This window comes from Sus scrofa, chromosome 9 (genome assembly GCF_054392235.1).
Source record: "Sus scrofa isolate SSC_HxYL_T2T_F1_AM1 chromosome 9, Sscrofa_HxYL_maternal_Yorkshire_Landrace_v2.0, whole genome shotgun sequence".
Classification (NCBI taxonomy): domain Eukaryota; kingdom Metazoa; phylum Chordata; class Mammalia; order Artiodactyla; family Suidae; genus Sus; species Sus scrofa.
The window spans coordinates 49,459,658-49,484,625 of NC_139391.1; the positions used below are offsets into that span (position 1 = coordinate 49,459,658).

Below are 24,968 nucleotides of genomic sequence, written 5' to 3' on the forward strand. Positions count from 1 at the left end.
CCCTTCTCATTTTGCAACAGAGGAAAACCAATGTCCAAAATTGCAGAAAGCCACAGAGCTAATTTACAGATAGGTCAAGACTGCTGACTCAATACTACACTATTTTTCCACCTGCCTTGTAGTAGGAGAATATGAAGTTTAGAGAAGAGAACCAAAAATTCTGAGTGTTTCCTTAATAAAGAACCTGAGTATTTCAGAGCCATCATTAAACTCACAACATTTTCTTGCCATCTTTTCCCCTCAAAGGCATTTTTAATCACCATACCTGTCTTTACAAAGCACCAACAGTACCACATTCAACAGGGCCAACATATAAAAAGCAGAAATAATATTTACCCCAAAAAACTGAGCTCAATGAGAACTATTAGGATGTATCATAGAGAGCAAAGGCTTTGGATCCGCATAGATCTGAGTGGAAATCCTAACTCTACCACTTACTGGCTCTTCGGCAACTGAGCAAACCACTTTTCTGAGCTTTGGTTTCCTTCTAAAATGAACAAATGATGCCTCATTATTGAGGGAATAAAATTGTTTCTAGTGCTCAATAAATGTTGGCTTTTCTTCTATTCATTAAGGACTGCTGATATAATATATGACCTGGCCAGTTTGCCAGCTCACAATATCATCTGACTTCTCTACTTTTAAGTGGCCACGTCTGTCTGAGATAACTACACATAAATGCAGATACAGAAAAGACCTAAAACATGTTTCCCCTTTCTCTTATCACAAGTATCAAGGCTCCATTTGGGCAACTTGAAGGTACTTAGCAAATTCTTACTGAATGATAGATTTAGTATGTATTTACTGATGCTATGTTCCCTCTACATTACTCTTTTCAGAAACCTAGAGAGGAGTGTCAGATGTGATGAAGAATAATTAACATCAGTTTAATAGACTTCAGATGCCAGATTCGACTAAACGTAGTAAATGAGAGCCTGGCTCTGAAATCAGAAATCAGATCAAGATCAACACAGATTTAAATTTCATTAAATATTAGCTATCTGATCTTGGGCAAAATTCTTCTACTTATTTATTCATTTTTATAGCCACACCCACAGAACATGGAGTTCCCAGGCCAAGGGTCAAATCTGACCCACAGCTGCAACCTATAACTGGGCCAGGAATCGAATCTGCACCTCCACTAAGACTCAAGCCACTGCAGTTGGAGGTTTTTTTTTTTTTTTAATTACTATTATTTTTTAAGGCCACATGTGTGGCATATGGAAGTTCCCAGGCTAGGGGTTCGAATCAGAGCACAGCTGCTAGCCTACACAGCAATGCCAGATACGTAACCCACTGAGCGAGGCCAGGGATTAAACCCGCGTCCTCATGGATACTAGTCAGGTTCCTTACTGCTGAACCACGACAGGAACTCCTGTAGTTGTTTTCTTAACCCACTATGCCACAGTGGGAACTCTAAATTTCTTTTCTTTAGAGATGGAATGGGCAGAATAATGGAATGTGCTTTATAGACATATGGTGAGAAATAAATCTATGCATATAAAGTAATTACCATGAGGCCTGACACATAATAATTACTTAATAAATGCAAACTGTGGTCAATACCCACTTTAGACCCACTCTTAAACGGAGAAGAAAAATATCCAAATAAGAGCAATTTTAACTTGATTCTACTGAAAGAGATATGTTTTGGTCACCTTTTAGTTGTATTACCATGACAACTGGTACATAAGGTTATATGTGCTTTGCATGGGGAGTTTCTCAAGAAGCTGATGTTCTTCTATGTTTCTCATTTTACTTCATATCCTTGGGAAATTCCCAAGTCTCACTGTGTTTCACTCATTAATCAGCCTTTAAAAGCCTCCAAAGGACCCCTTCCTCCACGATACATTCCTAGAATCACCAAAGGAAGAATGGCAGCTTTTCCCAATCATGCCTTATCTAAAAAGGAAGTTCCAAAGACTTCACCATTTATCCGAGGCCCCATCAATGCACTTTCCTTTGGTATCTATACCTATTTGGACAATGTCCTCTACTTTCTTATCTGAAGCAACTTTAGCTCTGTAAGAATAGCACTCAAGTTGGCATCAGATTTGGAGCTCATATCTCAGCCCTCTTGACTTTGGTGTAGAGCCTCAACGTCCTCATATGAAAATGGATATTTATCATCCATCTAGATAATGGAATATTATTCAATGCTAAAAAGAAAGGAGCTATTGAGCCATGAGAAGACACACACAAGAACCTTAAGTGCATATCACTAGGTAAAAGAAGTCAAATTGAAAAAGGCTACATACTCTGACTCCACCTATACAATATTTTAGAAAAGGCAAAACTGGAGAAAGTAAAAAGATTAGCAGGTGCCAGGGGTTGAAGTGAGGGATGAATAGGTAGAGCACAAAGGATTTTTAGGGCAGTGAAAATATTCTGCATGACACTCTCATCGTAGATGCATGTCATTAAACACTTGTCCAAACTCACAGAATATATGACACCAAGAGTAAAACTTCAATGTAAACTATGGACTCTGATGTCAATGCAGGTTCATCAGTTTAACAAATGCTCCACTCGGGCAGGGGTGCTGATAGTGGAAGAGCTTGTGGGGGACAAGGGGGGTGTATGGGGAACTCTTTGTACTCTCTGCCCCTTTTGTTGTGAACCAAAAGATAGTCTAAAAAAATAACTTTTTATGGGTATATTATCATCACATAGTTCTGCAATGAGAAAGATAAAAGGGGATAAAGCGTGTAATCCCGCTTTACAGAGCATCAAGAACATGTGTGCTCAATGAATGTCAACTACATCTCAATGTCCCCTGCACATGTGTCTATCCCGCGAAATCGCCAATTCCAAGAAGAACTGGCATCACATGTGACCAGAGTGATCTAGAAAACACTTAAAAGAAATCTAAAAACATTGACTGTTATTATAAGGATAATGATTAGGATTTTGCAAGTTATATTATTTATGCTACTTTTCTTTATCTGTGCTTGCTTAAGGAAGTATGCACTTTTTCTGAAATTGACACAAGTTTTTAAACAATTTCATTTGTTACTGGTACACACACACACTGAAATCGAATGAGATTGAGCTAGTACTGGAGTCAGATTAGTGAGGTACTTGCTTTGGGCACAGATTTAAGGTGGAGTCAAAAATATCACTAACCAAGATAAATGATATTTAAAGCAGCATTCAAAGAATAAAATTAATGCCAAAGAGTCCATGATGAACACAATGCATTTTTTTAAAGACAGGATCAGAGTTACTGATTTTTCTTTTTAATATAGGTTCCAATATGGCATGGCATGGCACTGAAGTGACACCCAGATGCCTGCCTCAGATATTCCACAAAGGTTCACTTAAGCTGTTATTCAGGGTCCTCAGCTGCATCGATGGTACCAGAGGCATTACTAACACTGGTCTGTAATTCTGAGGACCAGCCACTTTGTTTTTATTTTTCATTTTTTATGGCCACACCCCGGCATATGGAAGTTTCCAGGCCAGGGATTCAATCCCAGCTGCAGCTCCATCCAACACCACAGATCCTTTAACCCACTGCACCAGGCCTGGGGTCCAACCCAACCCGAGCCTCCACAGTGACCCAAGCTGCTGTAGTCAGATTCTTAACCCAGTGTGCCACAGTGGGAACTCTAGGAGCACTTTCATAATAATGTTCACAACTGCTCTTTAACTTTTGCATTGGTGTCCATTAGAGGACTTGTTTTAGATAATGATTTTAGGAAGCACAAAGCTATTTATCTCCAATTTCTATCTCCAACTACCTTATTCTCTCCCTGTAATGTGGTAAAATGGTTCACTGGCCTTTTGTCATTTTTATCATAACCAAGATGTTCTCAGTCCAATAACACAAATCGAGATCTGACTTGGGCAAAGGGCCCCAGGGCTCACCCGAGCACAAGCACCAAAGTAAATGAATGGTGGTGTTCACGGCTCTGCTATTTACCTTCTAAAGTACAGTGACAGCTGGGAAACAGTGAGTAAGTAGCTGTGGGTGTGGATATATGGGGGGGGCGGGTGTTCGAAGGAAGAGAAGCTTGAAAGGAAACTCTCCATGATCTCACTTTTCTAGATGACGCTTCGTCTCATCTGTCAACAACCAAACCCTAGGAGGACAATTAGCCAGCTCACTCTCTTTCTTGTGGAGATGATTCATCATTCATTCAACAGATATTTCCTGAGCATTTGCTACACACAAGGCACCATGCTTCACACTGTTCAGGGTGCAAAGTGCACAGTGTCAGTGTATAAGATGCAGGTCTGGCTCTCCTAAGAACTGCAACCTAATTTAAAAGACAGAATATACAAGAACCACCTTACAGTTGATAGCACTTGCACACAAATACCATTTTCACACTGGATCCTTACCATACAAAGGTATCTACCATCATTCCCATTTCCAAGATGAGTAAGTCATTTTTGTTTGCAAATGGTGAAGCTAAAATTAGAACCCAAATGTTCTAGGTCAAGATAATGCAGTATGTGATGAGTTCAGAGTGGGTTTATAAATTACCTATGTGTTACAGGGGAAGATGAGTAATTGTGGGCAGACTTCTGGATGGTGTGGTACAAAAAGGAATCACAAGAGAGATGTGGAAAAAAAAAAAAAAAAAGGACAGGCAAAAGGACGTTGGGAGAGTTGTGGTGACAGCTGAAATGAAGAAGGCAGGCATTTCAGAGAAGAGACTGGCAGGTACGATCAGCCATGGTAAGCAGTGCAGAGGACTCCAAGAGAATGTCTGCTTGGGAACTCATGTCAGATGAAACAATAAGATCAGATCAGGGACAGATTACAAAGTTTTAAATATATGGCTAAGAAGTCTGAACTTTTTTGGGTAGAAAAAAAGATTAAAATTTGAGACAGAAGAGTGGTGTAAATATTAATTTTAGAAAGATTAGTCTGCCCACAGATTGGATGCAGGGTCGTTTGGTGAAGAGAAACTCTGAATCCAAGAAACTTGCTACCAAGTTATTTCAGGGATCCTGACCTAGTGATGGACATGGAGAAAATGCAAAGAATGAACTACATGCCAGACACTAGATTAAGCATCAAGATTCTAAGGTGGAAAAGACAAGCCCATGCCCCTGAGAGGACCACAAGAGCTGGATAAAGAGCTACCAGCTGTCCTGGGGGAAAGTCGGGGAATTTTTTGTATAGAAGGATTAAGAGCCTGAGCTAAGCATGAGCATGAGGTTAGGCAGCAAAAAATGGAGTATATTTAGTCTAGAAGGAAACAGAGTATATGGATATTAAAGCAGAAATGGCACAGTGAGTTTTAAGAATTCCAAGTAATTTGGTAGGACTCAATGGTGAACCTGTGGGTTTTTCCCAGCTTTTTTTTTTGGGGGGGGGGTGGGGATAATTGACACACAACATTGTATAAGTCTAAGGTGTATATTTTGATGATTTGATACACATTCACATTATGAAGTGGTTATCACAATAAGGTCAGTTAACACATCTGTCACCTCACACAGTTTTGGGTATTTTTTTGGTTTTTTTACAGCAAGGACCTTTAAGCTCTATTCTCACAGAAACTTTCAAGTATACAATAGTTAAGTAAAGTCACCAGGCTGTACCTTGGGTCGCCAGAACTTATTTATCTTAAAACTAGAAGTGTGTATGTAGCCTTCAATCAACATTTCCATGTTTTCACCACCCCGGCCCACCCCGCCCCTGGAAACCACCAAGATTTCTACTCTATTTCTATGAGTTTGGCTTATTTAGATTCCACATGTGAGATCATACAATGTTGCACTGAATTGGTAGCAGGAGGAAAATGAGAAGGGGCATCACTGTCCATATTAAAGTGTCGGAATTTCCGTCTGAAAAGGAGGTGGGGTGATCACATCACCTAAGCAAGGCAATGACAGGATCAGGACTCCGTCATAATTCTGAAAAGAGGATGCAGAAAAGACAGGAAGAAATCAAGGCTGGAGATAAGGAGTTTGTCAAGAGCAATCTGGCAGCCAACTAGGCAAAAGCAAAGCTGTGGTTGGGTGCCATTTAGGAGGAAGAACCATCTACTTCTAATGTTTTGTTTGTTTGCTTTTAAGGGCCACACTTGCAGCATATGGAAGTTCCCAGGCTATGGGTCGAATCAGAGCTGCAGCTTCCAGCCTACGCCACAGCCCCAGCAATGCCAGATCCGAGCTGCACTTGCGACCTACGCCACAGCACATGGCCAGGGATCAAACCCTCATCTTCACGGATACTAGTTGGATTCTCATCTGCAATGCCACAATGGAAACTCCCACCCCCTAGGTAAGAGAGGTCGCAAAATCCACTAACCACAGAGGACAAACAACTTCTAACTTGTATTCTACCTTCAACCATTTGAAATTCCCCTAAGTTTCTTGAAACACTCTCCTGAATATCTGAGGCCTGCCCTGGTTTCAGAGAGAGTGGCGTGGGAGACTGCTGACGGAGGTGCTGCTTATTTGTAATTGCTGGCTTCCCACCCACCCCCCCCAACACTTGGAGCAAGATTAACCTAAACCAAGAGAGAAAACACAATCTGAGCTGCTTATAAGGACCCTGAGACAAGAAAAGCATGTCTCATAAAAAGCTATCCTGAGATGTCACAGTTTTGACTGCCAAGAAGAAATTCATGTCTAATATTTTCTTCCACAGTCTTCTTTCCCAAGATGAGTAATTTTCAACCATTTGGCCTTTTCCTTAGGGTCTTACTCTTCCCTCCTCACATCGACCCTGGATGATGGCATCTCCTACTAACCATGCCGATGCCTCCTACTCATACACCCTGAATCTTCCCTTTCTTCCCCAATCTGTCAGAATAACTGTACCTAAGACTTCACGCTCTGCCACAGTCTGTCCTTCGATTCTGACAAGCAGCCTGATTACTGAAGCCCTCGGCCACCTTGCTGCCTGCTCACACGGCCAGCAGCCTCTTAACTATGTGTGTTCCCCACACATTATTGTGTCCTGCTGTGGTGATGGCCAACTCCTGCCTAGAATTTTCCCTTCTGCTTCCTCTCTGTAAAATCATATCCTTCCTTGATGTCCAAGCCACACTCAAGACTTATTTTTCTGAGGAAGTCTTTGTTATGATATCTCACTCTACATGCACACATACACACCACTTGTGGGTGCGGAATGTAATGACATGACATTATTAATGCCACACTTGTTCTGCAGTTATGTATAAAGGACAGGCTAGCTTAATGGTTAAGAGATTGACGTCCACAGCCAGACTGCCTGGATTACAATGACTTACAACTGCTGTGCTTCAGTGTCCTCAGCTGTTGAACAGAATTCATAATAGTACAGTAACTACCTCGCTGGCGTGTTTTAAAACAGAATGAGTTATTATATACAAAAACTTGGCACAGTGCTGGGCACATCACAAGCTCTATACAGATGTTAGCTGATGTTATTTTTATAATAGTGTAGTGGTTAAGAGCGGAGGGTTGAACATTTCTGAATCTGTTTATTTAAAATATGCACATCCAAGAGTTCACAGTGTGGCACAGTGGGTTAAGAATCCAACTGCAGTGGCTCCAGTCAATGCAGAGGCACAGTTTGATCCCCAGTCTGGCGCAGTGGATGGATTAGCAATGAGATCCCGCTGTGTAGCACTGGGAACTATGTTTAGTCACTTATGATGGAGCATGATAGTGTGAGAAAAAAAGAATGTATACTTGTATGTGTAAATGGGTCACCATGCTATGCTGTACAGTAGAAAAAAAAATAATGTATTGGGGAAATAAAATTTAAAAAAATTAAACACAAAGGTCTCTGGGGTTGGGGGGGGGGGGGAAGATCTGGCATTGCCTCGGCTATGGCCTAATTCGCGGCTGTGGCTTCGATTCAATCCCTGGCCCAGGAATTTCAACATGCCACAGGTGTGGTAATTAAAAATAAAAGCACATCCACACAGTGAATCAAAACTAGGACACAGTTCTACTGACTCCCAGGTCTTCTTTCCACTATAAAACATGGCATTTATTGTTTGCTTTTTATCACTTCTGTATACTGTGCAATCCCTTCTGAGGAGTACAGTGCACCAAGAATAAGAACAATTTCTTCATACCTTTGAAGTTCTTCTGCTGTCCCTGTCAATATCCCAGACCATCTCCTGAGTCCCTGAAGACCTAATATAGTTCCCAGGGCACAGCATGTGTTCAAGCAATGCAATTAATTACCTGTCAAATAATTTTTTAAATTTTAAACAAAAAAATTAGTTTACCCATTTATCACACCCTCCATCCCACATCTTGCAACCACCAATCTGTTCTTATCTATGAATTTGTTTTGTTGGGTTTTTGTTTTGTTGGGTTTTTTTGCACTGTTGTTTTTACATTTCATAGGTAAAACAGAGACCTGGTATCTGTCTGACTTATTTCATTTAGCATAATTCCCTCAGGGTCCACCCATATTGTCACAAACAGCCCGATTTCATTCTTCTCTATGGCTTAATAATAGTCCATTGTGTAGATATATACAACAATTTTTAAATCTATTCATCCATCAATGGGCACTTAACATTGTTTTAACATCTTGGCTATTGTAAAAAAAAAAAAAAATACTGCACTGAAATTGGGGGAGCATGTATCTTTATGAATTAAGGTTTTCATCTCCTTCAGATAAATACCCAGAAGTGGAGTTGCTAGATCATTATGATAGCTGTTTTTATTTTTTGAGGAACCTCGATACTGTTTCCATAGTGGCTGCACCAATTTATAGTCCCACCAATAGTGCACAAGGGTTTCCTTTTTTCCACATTCCTGCTGACATTTGTTATTACCTTTTTGATAAGAGTCACTCAAACAGCTGTGAGGTGATAGCTCAATATGTTTTGATTTGCAGTTCCCTGATGATTAGTGACGTTGAGCATCTTTCCATGAATCATATGTATGTCTTCTTTGGAAAAATGTCTATTCAGATCTTCTGCCATTTTTTGATCAGATTGCTTTTTGGTATCAAGTTGTGTGGCCTCTGTGTATTTTCGATACTGACCTCTTACCGGATATATGATTTACGATTGTTTTCTTCCATTGAGTAGGCTGCATTTTCATTTTGCTTATGGTTTCCTCTACTGTGCAGAAAACTTTTTTTTAACGATTAGTTTTTCCATTATAGCTGGTTTACAGTGCTGTCAATTTTCTACTGTACAGCACGGTGACCCTTTTAGTTTAACATAATCTCACTTGTTTTTATCTTTGTTCCTTTTGCTTTTAGTTTCAAATTCAAAAAAATCACCAAGACCCATCTGAAGAAATTACTACCTATGCTTTTAAAAATTTTTATGGTTTCAGCTTTTATAATTTAAATGTATAAAATGCTTTGAGTTAATTTTTGTGTATGGTGTCAGAGGGTGGCTTAGTTTCACTCTTTTGCATGTGGCCATCCAATTTTCCCAACACCATTTACTGAAGAGACTGTCGTTTCTCCATTGTGTATTCTTGTCTCTTTGTACTTGATCATACACATGTAGGTTTGTTCCTGGGCTGCCCATTCTGTTCCATTGATCTATGTGTCTGTTTTTATGCCAATACCATACTGTTTTAGGCACTATAGTTTTATAAAATAGCTTGAAAATGGGGAGTTAAAAGTCTCCAAGCTTTTTTGTTCTTTCTCAAGACTGCTTTGGGTATTTGAGATCCTCTGTGGTTCCATACAAATTTTAGGATTGCTTATATTTCTGTGAAAAATACCATTGGAACTTTGATACCGAGTCTAGATTGCTTTGGATGGTGTGAACATTTTAATAATTCTTTAATCCATGAGCATGGAATGCCAAACCATTTGTCTTCAATTTTTTTCATCAATGTCTTATAGCTTTTTATCTTCTTGGTTAAATTTATCCCTAGGTATTTTATTCTTTTTGTAAATGAGACTGTTTTCTTGATTTCTCTGATAGTTCATTATTAGCATCAAGAAGTACAGATTTCTCTGTGTTGTGTATCAATTTTTTCTCCTGATATGTCAATGGGCCTGTTTATTCTAACAGTTTTTTGAATGGAGTCTTTAGGGTTTTCTATACATAACATCATGTCATCTGCAAATAGTGACAGTTTTACTTCTTTCCTTATGATTTTGGTACTTTTTATTTCTTTTTCTTGTCTAATTGCTCTGGCTAGGATCACCAACACTGTTGAATAAAAGTGTTAAGAGTGGACATCCTTGTCTTACTTCTTAGAGGAAAAGTTTTCGCCTTTTCACCAGCTTTAGTTTTATTGATATTTCCCATTGTCTTTTTAGTCTTTGTTTCTTTTATTTTTACTTTTTGTTACTTCCTTCTTCCTATTAAGCTTTGGGCTTTTTTCTTTTTCTAGGCCTTGGAGTATAAAGTTTGGTTGTTTATTTCAAACTTTTGTTTCTTGAGGTAGGCATTTATCTCAATGAACTTCCTTCTTAGGAACTGCTTTTGCTGCATTTCATAAATTTTGATATGCTACATTTCCATTTTCATCTGTCTCAAGGTATTGTGATTTTGCCTTTGATTTCTTCTTTGATCCAATGGTTATTAGGCAACATGTTTTTTAATTTCCATATATTTGTGACTTTTCCATTTTTCTTCATGTAATTAATATCTAGTTTTTCACCACTGTGGTTGGAAAAGACATCCCATGTGATTTCAATCCTTTTAAATTAAGACTTATTTTGTATCTTAACATATGATTTATCTTGAAGAACATACCACTGCATTTCATAAGAATGTATTTCCTATAGTTTTCGATGGAATACTCTATAAATATTTTAAGTTCTTTTGTTTTTTTTTTGTTTTGTTTGTTTTTTGTTTTGTTTTGTTTTTTTTTTGTCTTTTTGCTGTTTCTTGGGCCACTCCCGCGGCATATGGAGGTTCCCAGGCTAGGGGTCGAATCGGAGCTGTAGCCGCCGGCCTACGCCAGAGCCACAGCAAGGCAGGATCCCAGCCGCGTCTGCAACCTACACCACAGCTCACGGCAACGCCGGATCATTAACCCGCTGAGCAAGGGCAGGGACTGAACCCGCAACCTCATGGTTCCTAGTCGGATTCGTTAACCACTGCGCCATGACGGGAACTCCTAAGTTCTTTTGTTTAACATGTTGAGGCTAATACTTCCTTATTGATTTTCTGGTTGGATGATTAGACCCACTGATGCAAGTGGGGTACTAAAGTCCTTTACTATTATTATATTGGTATCTATTTCTCCCTTTAGTTCAGTTAATGTGTGCTTTATATATTTAAGTATTTCTATGTTTGGATGTATAAATAGGTTAATCCAGCAAGAAGATATTATATTTGTGACTATCATATAATGCCTTTGGTCTCTTATTAGAGTTTGTTTTAAAGCCTATTTTGTATAAGCATAGTTACTCCAGCCTTCTTTCATTTACATTTGTGTAGAACTTTTTCAGTCCTTCATTTTCAATCTGTATGTGTCCTTACATCTAAAGTTTGTCTCTTCTAGGCCACGTATAAATAGGCCTTTTTTTAATCCATTAAGTGACTCTGTCTTTTGAGTAGAGCATTTAGTCCATTTAAAACATTATTGACAGGTATGTGTTTATTGCTCTTTTGCTAACTGTTTCCTAGCTGTTTTTGTAGTTTCTCTCTGTTCCTTTCTCCTTTTTCTCTCTTTCTGCATGGTTTAATTACTTCTTTAGTGGTATGCTTATATTCCTTTCTCTTTACCTTTGCTGTATTTACTACAGGTTTTTGGTCTGTGGTTACCATGGGGCTTATATGTAACAACTTAAACGTTTAACAATCCATTTTAAGCTGTTAATAACTTAAGCTTGATCCCATTCTCAAGCTCAACATTTCTAATCTTCCCCCCTGCACCTTTTATGTTTTTCATGTCATATCTGATATCTTTTTGTCTTGTAAGGGTTGGTTTCATGTCATTTATTTATCCAAAAAACTTTTCTCAATGGTTACAGCAGTAGTAAGAAGCAGCAAAGATCAACTCTAGTCATTGAATGGTGAGTCCAAACAAACCTAGAAACTTACAGCCTTTGAGGCTAATGAGATCCTTCCAGCCCAGATTCTCCATTTCTCACAGTAACTCCTATGTACACCTTGGCATTACAGAGACCACAGCCTGGATTCAGGTGTCTAAGGATGTGTTTCATTATATTCTCTTCCGTTCCCTTTCCTTCCTTTCCCCTCTATTCTCTCCCTTATTTGCTTCCTTCTTTCCTTGCCTGCCTTCACTACATTTTTTCCCCAAAAGACATAAGCGGCATTTCTTCACACGTGTATAGTTTTTCAAGTACTTTACAGAGTTCAAAATATTTCCTTAGTTTTCTCACTTTATCTTTCATATCAGCCCCCATGAAAAAGAAACAGCAGCCATTTTTACAACTATTAAACAGAAACCCCAGGGAGGTCACACAATGAGTAAAAAATCCAGGAAAAGGACCTATTATCATCAATTTATTCATATTGAGATCTATGATATAAAATTCATTATGAATTCTTACAGGGAGCTGGACTCTGGCCAGGATGGATTTCTACACCAATGGTCCTCACCAGCATCAGATGCTCCTAAACCACTAAAACTCGGAGGTCAGCTAGATGAGATGCAGGCTATTCACAACAGTTTCTAGAAAGTACTCAGAGAGGATCTGAAAAGTACAAGTTGCTTCTCAGAGAACACCAGACTTTCCATTTCTGTCTTAATTCTTTGGCGAGGCCAGCCACAGGAAATGTTAAGTGCCCTCTTATCTCAAGCATCTCTCATCAAGCAAGAGATCATCTATTTCTCTTCACTGTTGCTGCACATATTCTATTACAATATGTATAATACTTCAATTCATTTATTTGTATACATGACTATCTTGAACAGCTAAACTCTTAGCTCTTAAATACTGAGATTTAGCCAAGCATCCCCAGGCCCCTGACAGTGTGTACTGAATGAATAAATTTGTTAATGCACTACTGTACTATACTGTATTTCCTCCAAGATACAGCAGGAACCCAGAAGCAGAAGGAAGGAAAGTGAGCTGATTTCAGTACTCTCTTCCCTTCTGGCCCTGAATTCTACACTTAAAGAGATGTGGAGTGAATTTCACCATCAGACCTAGTAAGGGATTCCTTAGGATAATACCAGAGGCGCTTGATAATTTGACTTTTCACTGATGTAGAGATAGAGAAGCAAAGGACAATGGTTCTTACTGGAGCAATTATAACTAGACTTACCCAGAACGTAAATTATTCCCTCAAATACATATGAATGCTTCAAAAATGTTTACAGTAAAAAGTTTCCACTTACTAGTTAAGATGTGTGAGAATGCTGAAGTATACTCTTTGGTCTTAAAGAATTAGCATGGCTTCTAAAGGAAACTAACCTCCCTGAGAAGGGCTTTTTTTTTTTTTTTTTAAATATAGTGGATGAATCGGCCCCTACACCTACGCTACTATTTATGAAAAAGCACCATGCTAAGAATAACACCTGTGCAGAGAGAAGAGAGGATGGTACTTGGTTCTAAGGCTTTGCCATTGAATCCTTCAGTCGCCGATCATTTCTTCTGGATCTCAATTCAAGAATATGAAATGTGGGGAAAGAGGCTAGTGTATGTACAGACAAACACCCTCTCTGTGAGGAAGTGAGGTTTCCCTTCACTCTGAGCACAATCAAATATCTGATTTACAACAGAACATAGGCTGCAGCATGGGAGAGGAGGACTGTTGTAACTCTCTAATACAGTCTTGACACAAACAGGAAGCAGGGAGATGAATGCTAGAGAATGCAAATAAGACTGCCTGTGTGTTGAAGCCCTGGGAGAACAGGAAGGGATGTGAATTATAACATTTGTTTTGCTTACTGTACGCCTCTCTCCTGATGAGCCAGCCCTGAGACATTCCACAAGCAAGTGAAGGGGAAAGTTTTTTTAAAAAAGCAACTTTCATGGAAACCCACAAGTGAATACTTGATCTTACTCTATTTCAATCTGTTTCTTTAAGAACTTTTTCCATAAACGCAGGCCTGAGAGCTGAGCAGTACGTGCATGGGGGCCACCTTCCGAGGGCTCCGAGACCTCCATGTTCCAGACCCAAGCCAAGAAAAACACAGATTTGGAAAAACGATCACCTCAAAGGGGCTGCTTTCCATCATCTGCAACTTCATATCAGGGGAAACGTGCATGCACAAAATCCCAGGGACCCAACTGTATCCTGACATCTTCCCTAGAAGAGTCCACAGAGAGTTAATCAGCTTTTGTGGAGCCACAGCTGGCTTCAAACCCAGGTAGGAATATGTGAAAGTTTTAGGCACTCCCCACATTCAAAAAGTCTGTGATTTTGTGTGCTTTCCTTGGCACAGAGTCCCCATCAGTTCAAGCCCCCAAGATGATACCCCTACAACAGAATATTTCAAGTGCAAACAACCCTGCCAGCTGAAATGCTGGAATCCTTAAAACTGGGGAACAATATACAATAGAATCAGAAATCCAGAGCTGGGAAGGGGTTTAGGAAATGATTTAGTGACACTTATATCCCAAGCAACAGAATCAGAAATCAAAAAGTAGGATGATATCAAACTAAAATGTTTCTGCACAGCAAAAGAAACCATCAACAAAGTAAAGAAAAACGAGCTGTGGAATAGGAAAAAGTATTTGTTAGCCACGTATCTAACAATAGGGGTTAATATCCAAAAAATATAATAAAGAACTCATGGAACTCAACACCAAAAAAACAAAACAAACCCAGCAACAAAAAACAGCCCAGTTAAAAAAACAAACGGGCAAAGCAATTAAATAGCTATTTCTCCAGAGACAACACACGAAAGGCCAATGCATACATGAAAAGATGCTCAGCATCACTAGTCATTAGAGAAATGAAGTTAAAACCATAATGAGATAGCACCCCAGGCCTGTCAGAGTGGCTATCATTAAAGAGACAAGAGGTTAAAAAAGGCTGGTGAGGATGTAGAGAAAGGGGAATCCTTGTATACTGCAGGTGAGATTTTCAACTGATACAGAGCCTTTTTGAAAAACAGTATGGAGGTCCCCAAACAATTAAAAATAGAACCACCACATGATCCAGCAACCCACTTCTGGGAATATATCCAAAGGTAATGAAAACACTAACTCAAAAATGTATCTGCACCCCCACACTCATAGCAGCATTATTTACAACAACCGAGACATGGAAATAGCTAACGTGTCCATCAATGGATGAAAGACTCAAAGTTGTGGTGTGTGTGTATATAGACACATATATATACTCAAAGGGAATATTACACACATATACATACACATACACAAGGGATTATTATTCAGTCATTAAAATATGAGGAAGTCCCAGTATTTGTGAAAAGATGAATGGGCCTTGAAGGTATTCATGCTAAGTGAAACCAAACTCAAACTCGCAGAAAAAGAGATCAGACTTGTGGTTGCTAGAGCTGAGGGGTGGTGGGAGGTGTAAGGAAAAAAGGGGTCAAAATGAACAAACTTCCAGTTATAAGAGAAATAATTATAAGGTATGTAACAATGCATCTAACGCTACTGTAAGCTGTTGAGAGTCAACACTAAGAGTTTTCATCACAAAGGGAAAATTATTCTCCACTTTTCAGATGGTAGATAAACATATTGTGGTGACCATTTCACAATATTTGTAAATCAAACCATCATGTTGTATGCCTTAAACTTATACAATGATGTACGTCAATTATTTTTCAATAAAATTGGGAAAAAAGAAATAGTCCAGGTCAGCACACAGCACTTTGATGTAGTATCTAAGCAATACCCAAGAACTGGGTGCTGGTGTCATTTTAATAGCCCTTTACAGAGTAAAATTAAAAGAGAGCTACTTTCTTTGGTGTGATCTTAGGCTCAATGGAAATCTTTCCTTAGCTAAGTGTAGCTTCAAAAAGTTCGCACAAATGGATAAAGGGGTGTGTGTGTGTCTGTGTGTGTATACATATATAAAATGGAGTATTTAGCCATATAAAAGGGAATTTTGCCATTTGCAACACGGGTGACTTAGAAGGTATTAATGCTTAATGAAGTAAATCAGACAAAAACAAATACTGTGTATTATCACTTATATGTGGAATCCAAAAAAAATAAGACTTAGTGAATTTAACAAAACAGAAACAGACTCACAAATATAAGTCAACGAACTAGTGGTTACCAGAGGGAAGGGGGAGGGTCAAGATTGGGATAGGAAATTAAGAGGTATGAACTAATATGTATAAAATAAATAAGCTGTAGGAATATGTGAACAGAACAGGGAATATAGCCTATATTTTATAATAACTATAAATCAAGTATAATTTTGAAAACTTTTGAATCACTATGTTATATACCTGACACTTACATAATATTGTAAAGCAAAAAAGTTCACAAATTGGGATTGTTCAACCCAACAAAATGGGCCTTGTTACAAAGCTACAGTTATAGCTATTCTTTTTTCTTGATTTTATATGTTACACTTCAAACAGAATTAAGACCCAACAAAAAAGCTTCAAGAATAAAGATGTTTGCTGTAAATAATCTTCATTGCATAACAAAATACTAAATGAATGAATGTTCTTTAGAAGATCTTAGGATATGCATGTGATAGGACAGCTTTAGAAAGGACATGGAAAACTGATTGCCAAAGCATTATTTGAAACCTCCCTTAAATTCAACGTAATACTAAACAGAACATCCTCTTCATGGTGATGCTAACCTCTTTTAAAAATGAATCAGGGAGTTCCCGTTGTGGCTCAGTGGTTAACGAATCCGACTAGGAACCATGAGGTTGCGGGTTCGGTCCCTGCCCTTGCTCAGTGGGTTAAAGGATCCGGCGTTGCCGTGAGCTGTGGTGTAGGTTGCAGACGCGGCTCGGATTCCGAGTTGGTGTAGGCCAGTGGCTACAGCTCCGATTCAACCCCTAGCCTGGGAACCTCCATATGCCGTGGGAGCGGCCCAAGAAATAGCAACAACAACAACAACAACAAAAGACAAAAGACAAAAAAAAAAAAAAAAAATCAAAGTAAAAACCCATTAATTTGGGTCACATTAATCCAAATTAATGGTCATTCAACCAAGCAGCTAAAGTTAACTTTTACACTGCTAATTCTCTTAAAGAAAAAAAAAAAAAAAAGAAAGAAACTTCTGTGCAATTGACACTTCCGCAGAGCAAATGAAGCCATTAAGGAAAAAAAAAAAAAAACCTTATGAAGTGGGAAAAAATACTTACACACCATATAAGGAATTAACATCCAAAATATACAAGGGACTTACACAACTCAATAGCAAGAAAACAACCCAATTTACAAAGAGGCAAAGGATCTGAACAGACATTTTTCCCAAGAAGATATACAAATGGGTCAATGGGTACATGAAAAGGTGCTTGACAATATCAATCATGAGAGAAATGCAAATCACAACCACAATAAAATATCCCCTCACAGCTATTAGAATGGCTCTCATCAAAGACGAGAGACCCCGTCGTGGCTCGGTGGTAACGAACCCGACTAGTATCCATGAGGAAGAGGGTTCCATCCCTGGCCTTGCTCAGTGGGTTAAGGCTCCAGCATTGCTGGGACTGTGGTGTAGGCCAGCAGCTGCAGCTCTGATTTGACCCCTAGCCTGGGAACTTCCATATGCTGCAGGTCCAGCCCTAAGAAGACAAACACACAGGATAAAGACGAGATACAAATGCTAGTGAGGATACAGAAAAAAAGAAACCCTTGCATGTGATTCACTGGAATGTTAACTGGTATAATCATTATGGAAAACAGTCTGGAGATTACTCAAAAAATTAAAAAAACAGCCACCATATGATCCAGCAATCTCAGTTCTGAATATATATTTAAAAGAAACAAAATCATTATCTCAAAAGAGGTATCTGTACTCCTGTGCTCACTGCAGCATTATTCACAATAGCCCAAGTACAGAAATAATCCAAGGGTCTACTGATGGATGAATGGTTCAATAAATGGATACATAATGAATTATTCTTCAGTCTTGGAAAAGAAGAAAACGATGTCATTCACAATCGCATGGATAAACAGGAAGGGTATTATGTTAAGAGCAAAAAGCTAGACAGAGAGACGATACTGCATGGTATCACTTATATTTGGAATAAAGGAAAAAAGGTTGAATTCAGAGAAACAGAGAACAGAGTGGTGGCTGCTAGGAAGGTGAGGGAAATAGGGAGAGGTTGGTAAAATGGTACAAACCTTCGGCTGTAAGAGGAATAAAGTCTGAGGATCTAAAGCATAACAGGGCTATAGCTGATAACACCGTATAATTGAAATTTGCTATGAAATTAAAATGTATTCGCACACACAAAAAAAAGGTAAATATGTGAGGTAAAGGGCATGCTAATTAACTTGATGATGGGAATCTTTCCACAATGTATAGCATAACAAATTATCAGGCTGTATACTTTAAATATATTACGATTTTATTTATCAATTATACCTCAATTTTTTAAAAAGTTAATTGGTACCAACAAGGAAAAAAGTATAATTGATTTAAAGCACTTTAATAGCAGCTACTTACACACAAATGTATGTCATATTATAATTTTTTTAACCCATTAATAACAAGTTATATGAAAAGGGCACTACTTTGTTAATTCTGAAGACAGCACAGGTGGGAGCAGACAGCTCTGTTGTGAAAGACTGGACCCTGACATTTCTAGGACCATTCACCAGCAGGTGGATCATGGATAACAACACTCATCTCCCTCATTTCTGTGGTTTCTGTATAAAAGGACACTTTAGTCTTATGACAACCCAGGGACCAGAGGCCTTCTTGAGCCCTCCAGGTTTCTCTGGTGCGCGTTTCTTGTAAATAACAACAACAACAAAAAAAAAAGTCTTTCTTTTATATCTCTTCCTGGGTTCAATTTTCTTATTAGATTGTCATTCCCACCAATTAATTCAAATTAACAAGATTTTATTGTACTACGTACACATTTCAGGAAGCAATCTGAAACGCAAATTGACCGAAAGACTAGATTTATCTTCAGTGCAGCCCTGAGCACAAGCAGACCAGGAAACCAAGCACTGTCCAAGGATGAGGACATTGCCTCCTCTCATTTTATTCATTTCTGTGGCCACAATCTCTGCCATCCGGAATCTAACAGGTCCTAACAGTCGTGGAAATCACATTCCCAGCTGGTCACTACTTTCCTCCTTTGCTCTCCCATAGCCAATTTGCAGTTTACATTTGATGACCTTCCAAGTAACTCAGCTCTTACATGAATAATTTCAGTGAAACTTTACACTCAGAAATCTCATATAACAGAGTAAGATTTACTATAGGTTACAAAGCAGATTGTCAGTGTCTATGACAGTATATGGTGATATTCTCACTGGAACCAGGAGAATTGATGCCATATTACCTACTTTTCAGAGAGACAACCTCTACATCCAATGAATTACAGTGTAAACAAGAAAAATGAGGGTGGGGAGAAAGCATGGGATTTGAGTCACAAAAATGTTTTTGGAGTCTAGTGGCCATTTATTAACTGAATTTGTTGACTCCACGGTTTGGGGATAACCGCTTCATCTCTCGGTGCTCCTGCTTCTTTACCTTTGACATGGGCATAATTATACTGACTCACAATGAAATTTAGGGACTATATGAGAAAAAGGGTAACTCAATGCCCTAGCACATCATCTGTCACAGCAGAAGTATCTGTAAATAGTACTTTCCTTTCACACAGAAACCCAGAAGCCCAAAGAATGCCTATCATCTTTACCTATGATAGGCACCAAAGGATACTCAATTCAGTCTTTCCATAAAGAGAGGCATTTTCAGAAAGTTTTTCATTAATCAGAAGAATTAAAAATCTCCAAAGACTAGGGACAAGAAAACAAAGTTTTATGTATGTATGGCTGCTTTTAACCCAGGGTTTTATCGGCATTTCTTTTCATTCCCTCTCCTTGATTGACGGTTCCTTAAGAGCAGGCACAGGGCCTTATCTCCCTGCCTTAATCCTTGCACGTGATACGTGTTATCTGAATATTTGTTGAGCTGAACTTATCTTAGAATTCTTGTGTCTATCAAGACTTAGATTGTTTTTAACTCACATGGTATTTGGATACAAAACAGCTAAGCTTCCATGACCCAGATGGGTCAGCAGACCAGATGCTGTGCAAGAAAAACTTGGTATCTGTAAATTCCAACTAAGATATTCCTATGTCTTGGTCCTATCTAAATACCCTCATATATAAATAGAAAAAAAGATCGTATTCTGAAGGCGTGTTGGAGGTTGCCTATTTGGTCTCTCCCTAGCTCAGAGTGGGCACTCCATTCACTGATGACAAAAAGACTGGAGCTAATTTATTACAGAATTCTGAGCTACCAACCACTTTAAAGAATCATGAAACCCGTATCTTCCCTTGGCATTTCAAGCACCCACTTCCACAGGAAAGAGCTTCTGCCCTCAGCCTAACAAGTACCTTTTCTTTTTCAAGTATCATCAAAACTCCTATTAATGAAACTTTGATGATGTTTGAAGATGATTCATTGATTCAATATATATTCGAGTGACTTGCATGCCAGGCAATGTTCTAGATGTTGAGGATTAGCACGAACACAAACACACACACCATGCCCCTCTTACACCATACTTTCTAGCAGGGCATGGACAGTCAACGAAGAAGTTACATATGTAGTAAATCTGACAGCAAGAAGTGCTAAAGAAAAATAAAAAAGGGAAGAAGGACCAGGAGAGCAGAGGGGAAGCAAGGTCTTGTAAATGGCAAAACAGAGCAAGAAATAACAGGAACACTGGACTTCTATACATATATACACACACACACCATACATTTTACATACAATGTATATTCTATTTATATAATTTAAGTAATACACATGTGTATATGAATAGAGAATATCCTATACAATATATACATATACAACCCACAGTGGTTCAGAAGTTATTACATAATAACTATTATTTCCATTACTTCTATTAAAATCTTTCCAAGAGATGGAGTAACTAAGCTAAGATTCAGTGGATGAGCAGAAGTTGGGGTAATGATAATAACTAACACTTATTGAGCATCAGGCACTCAACTGTGCAGTTCCAGGGCATCACATTAATCTTTGCAACATTAAGGCATCCCTGTTCTCCTTTAGCCAATAAGTATTTAAAAAGCCAGCACAATGAGGTCATCAGCACAAAGTCACAAAATTAATGGCAGAGTTAGATGTGGTTCCTGGCCCCAGGCTCTTGATATTAAATTGCCCTTTGCCCCAGGCACAATATTGTTGTTTGACTGATGTAGATAAACATCTCCAAGAAATGTAAGTTTCCTATTTTCCATCAGATACAGTCTATTTTGGATGCTCCACTTTTGGCGAGATCTACTCAACTGAATCCCACCACTTGCCTCAAAATTACAGTAGATTACAGGTACATCTTTCTGAGGTGAAAGCACACAGGATGCCACAGCTTTGACTTCTTCCTTAAGCTGCTCTGGTTAACAAGGGGGAAAAAAGCTGCTGTAATTTATGAAGACAAGGCAAACCTGGAGAGTTAATGAAACGTGACCTTCAGAGGAAAGAAACACAAGGCTGCTTAGACTGAGGGGACATTAAGTTTGGGGAGGGCCACAAGTCCAAACTCTGTCCTCTGTTCCCTGAGCATCCTATGTCCTAGACGGCCAACTCACAATCAAGAGCCCTGGTCCTAGGGAAGAGTGAGTGAAATTATGTGGATGAATTCACCCTGCAATAGCAGAGAACAGCAGCACTAAAGACTTACATTTCATGCTGTGCCCAGGTTGTTGCATGACATTTCAATTATTTATGTTTTGCTTTATTCTAGAAATGGGAAGATTCAACTAGATATGGGAGAAGAAAAGAAAGAAGAAAAATAAGGATAATACCACAAAATGGAAACAGGAGTGAAACCAATACAAAAATACATACCATAAAGACTTACGATTTATAGGGAACATGAGGACAGGAGGGGAAAAATTTAGCTCAAAACTGGCCGGCAATCCATCAAAGAGGAAAACATGATCACAGCATCCTGCAGATACCTCATCAGTCTTCATATAAAAATAATTGTTATTAAATAATGTCCCCCTCACAAATCAATCTTTTCCATCTGTGACAGAAGGTAGAAGAGGGATGAACACGTTCTTCACAAAATAGGAGATGGGATGAGTGAAAAGAACATGAATTCGTCTTCTAGAGATGATCCTGGCTATTATAAAGATTAAATAACCCCATGTTTTGGGCAGAAGACCAAAACAGACCTCTCTTCAAAGAAGACACACAGATGGGCCAGTAGGCACATGCAAAGACAGTCACCATCACTAATTATTAGAGAAATGCCAATCAAAACTACAATGAGACATCACCTCACACTGGACAGAATGGTCATCACTAACAACTCTACAAGTAACGAACGCTGGAGAGGGTGTGAAGGAAAGGGAACCCTCCCACACTGTTGGTGGAAATGTAAGTTGGTGCAGCCACTATGGAAACAGTATGGAAGTTCCTTGGAAAACTAAAAACAGAATTACCATATGATCCAGCAGTCTCACTCTTGGGAATTTATCCAGACAAAACTGTAATTCAAAAAGATACATACACCACTATGTTCAGAGCAGCACCATTCATGACAGCCAAGACATGGAAACAACTTAAATGTCCATTGACAGATGAATGGATTAAGATCTGGTACATATATACAATGGAATACTACTAAGCCATAAAATAGAATGAAATAATTCCATTTGCAGCAACATGACTGAAACTAGAGATTATCTTACTAAGTGAAATAAGTCAGAAAAGGAGACAAATACTTTATATCATTTATATGTGGAATCTAAAATATGGCACAAATGAACCTATCTATAAAACAGAAACAAACTTATAGACAGGTAGAGAAGACTTGTGGTTTCCAAGGGGGAAAGAGGAGGGAGTGGGATGGACTGGAGGTTCCGGGTTAGCAGATGCAAGCTATTACATTTAGAAAGGATAAACAACAAGATCTTACCGTATAGCCCGGGGAACTATATCCAATCTCCTGGGATAGACCATGATGGAAAAGAATATTCATAAAAATGTGTGTGTGTATATATATACACGTGAGTCACTTTGCTGTACAGTAGAAATTGGCTCAATACTGTAAATCAACTATCCTTTAATAGAAAATGTTTTTAAGAAAATGACCCCATGTTCATACAGTACTTGGTAGTATCTGACCTATGGTAGAGGTTCAGTAAATGGCAGCCGTTATTAAGGAGGTGGAGATGATGGAGTTCCCACCATGTCTCAGCAGTAACAAACCTGACTAGGATCCATGAGGACATGGGTTTGACCCCTGGCCTCAATCAGTGGGTTAAAGATATAGCATTGCCTTAAGCTATGGTGTAGGTTGCAGATGTAGCTCGAATCTAGTGTTGCTTGGGCTGTGGTGTAGGCTGGAAGCTGCAGCTCTAATTCAATCCCTAGCCTGGGGACTTCTGTGTGCTGCATATGTGGCCCTAAAAAGAGCAAAAAAAAAAAAAAAAAAAAAATGATGATGATGATGGAGATGGAGATGAGGAGGGGAGAGGAAACTACTTTGACATTCAGTTTTCTAGCTCATTAATCTTGGCGAAGTCACCACGTCTCTGAGTCTCATCTACAAAATCATGATAATCTGATCTATTTCATGGGTTTCCTGTGAGAATTAAGTGAGATAATATGTATGCAAAAATTTTTTAAACAAGGGTTTCTTGGGGGGGTTTTTGGTTTTGTTTTGTTTTTACATGTATGGGATTATTGATAAGCATGTTCTCTGATGGTTTGTGCAGCCACAAAGCTGACCCATAGTGAATGGGCTCTTTCTGTGATGGTGAAGAGCAGCTGAGGAATGTTCTCTCACCCCTTGCCCTCTCTGCTCCAGTCCCATTTGATCTCCATCATCTGAAGTCCTTCATACAAAACTGCTCACTCTGCTTTCAACCATCTTCTTCCACTGTCACCCTTTACCTGGAAGAACTTACTCATCTCAGGGCTCAGCCCGGAGGGTCCTTCACTAGGAAGACTTCCCTGCCCTTCCTAACTGGGCTCCACAAATTCCAAAACCACCCAGTTTGTCTCTGGTGACAACACTGCCTTCTAAGATTCAACTTTCTTGTCCAGATTCTTCCATTAGCCTGTAAACTCCCTGAAAGCAGGGAATGCATATTTTCCTTATTATGGTGGTTACAATATGCAGCCATGAGCTACCATATAGAAGGTACTCAGTAAATATTCACTGAATTGTGAGGTAACAAAAATGGAATCAAAAGAGAGAAGACTGGCCCTATGTGTCTTTTTCTCCTGAGGGTGCTATGACCCTTAACTGATTGCTAATCTTTCTGGCTCTCAAGTTGTAGCATCCACATTCTCAACTGGAATTATCAAGGGGTTAAAAATTATGGTTAAACCTATATTCATTTGGGTTTCAAAGCCATCTTCTAGGTAATTCAGCAACGTAAAAAAATAGGTTCAGATTTGAATTTTTTTCATCCAAGAACATTTAGAAGGGTTCAACAAATCAGTTCAACAAACATGTATCTTGAACATGTCTTTTTTCCTCTAGACTTTTTACAACTTTGTACAGTTCAAAAGAAACGTAATCCCTTATATTCTCCCTTCGTTTGTTCATAAGTCATTAATATGTTGGCTTGAATAAGCTTTTTAAGATGAAAAAATCACCCTCTCATTGAAGTTTTTGAAAGCAGATTTTCCTCTTAAATAGAGGTCATTTTTTAACAGAAAAGAAACCTAAATGTACAAAGATATTGTTGCCTGTGAACTTGAAGTATCAAATCTGACTAAATACACTTTCCTATTATTTATCTGTATTTTCAGGATATACCTAAGACTGCAGTGGGCCATTACAAACCACTCAGCAAGTCCGACATCAAAGCTTCCAGACAATAGCAAAATTTTCAGCCAGTAGTGAAAAAGGAGTCAATGTTTTGGTCACCTACAGCAACAAAGAGCTGTCAAATGGAAAAATAAAATCACTTGGGTTACTCATGGCAGCTCATGGCCAACACACGACCTTTCTTCACAGCCTTAGAAATTATCTTCTGCA

At 38.8% G+C, this 24,968-nt stretch overlaps 1 protein-coding gene across 21 annotated transcripts in view; it reads right to left on the reverse strand.

The window, feature by feature from the left end:
* The window catches only part of LOC102164776 (uncharacterized), a 441,263-nt gene that overhangs the window by 232,243 nt on the left and 184,052 nt on the right, over nt 1-24,968 (reverse strand). The window contains exon 4 of one of the 21 annotated variants that reach the window (XM_084976403.1): nt 8,034-8,145. The exons of the other annotated variants lie outside the window; for them this stretch is intronic. The gene's annotated coding sequence lies outside the window, so the exon portion shown is untranslated. The remainder of the gene's footprint in view (nt 1-8,033; nt 8,146-24,968) is intronic. 21 annotated transcript variants of the gene reach the window in all.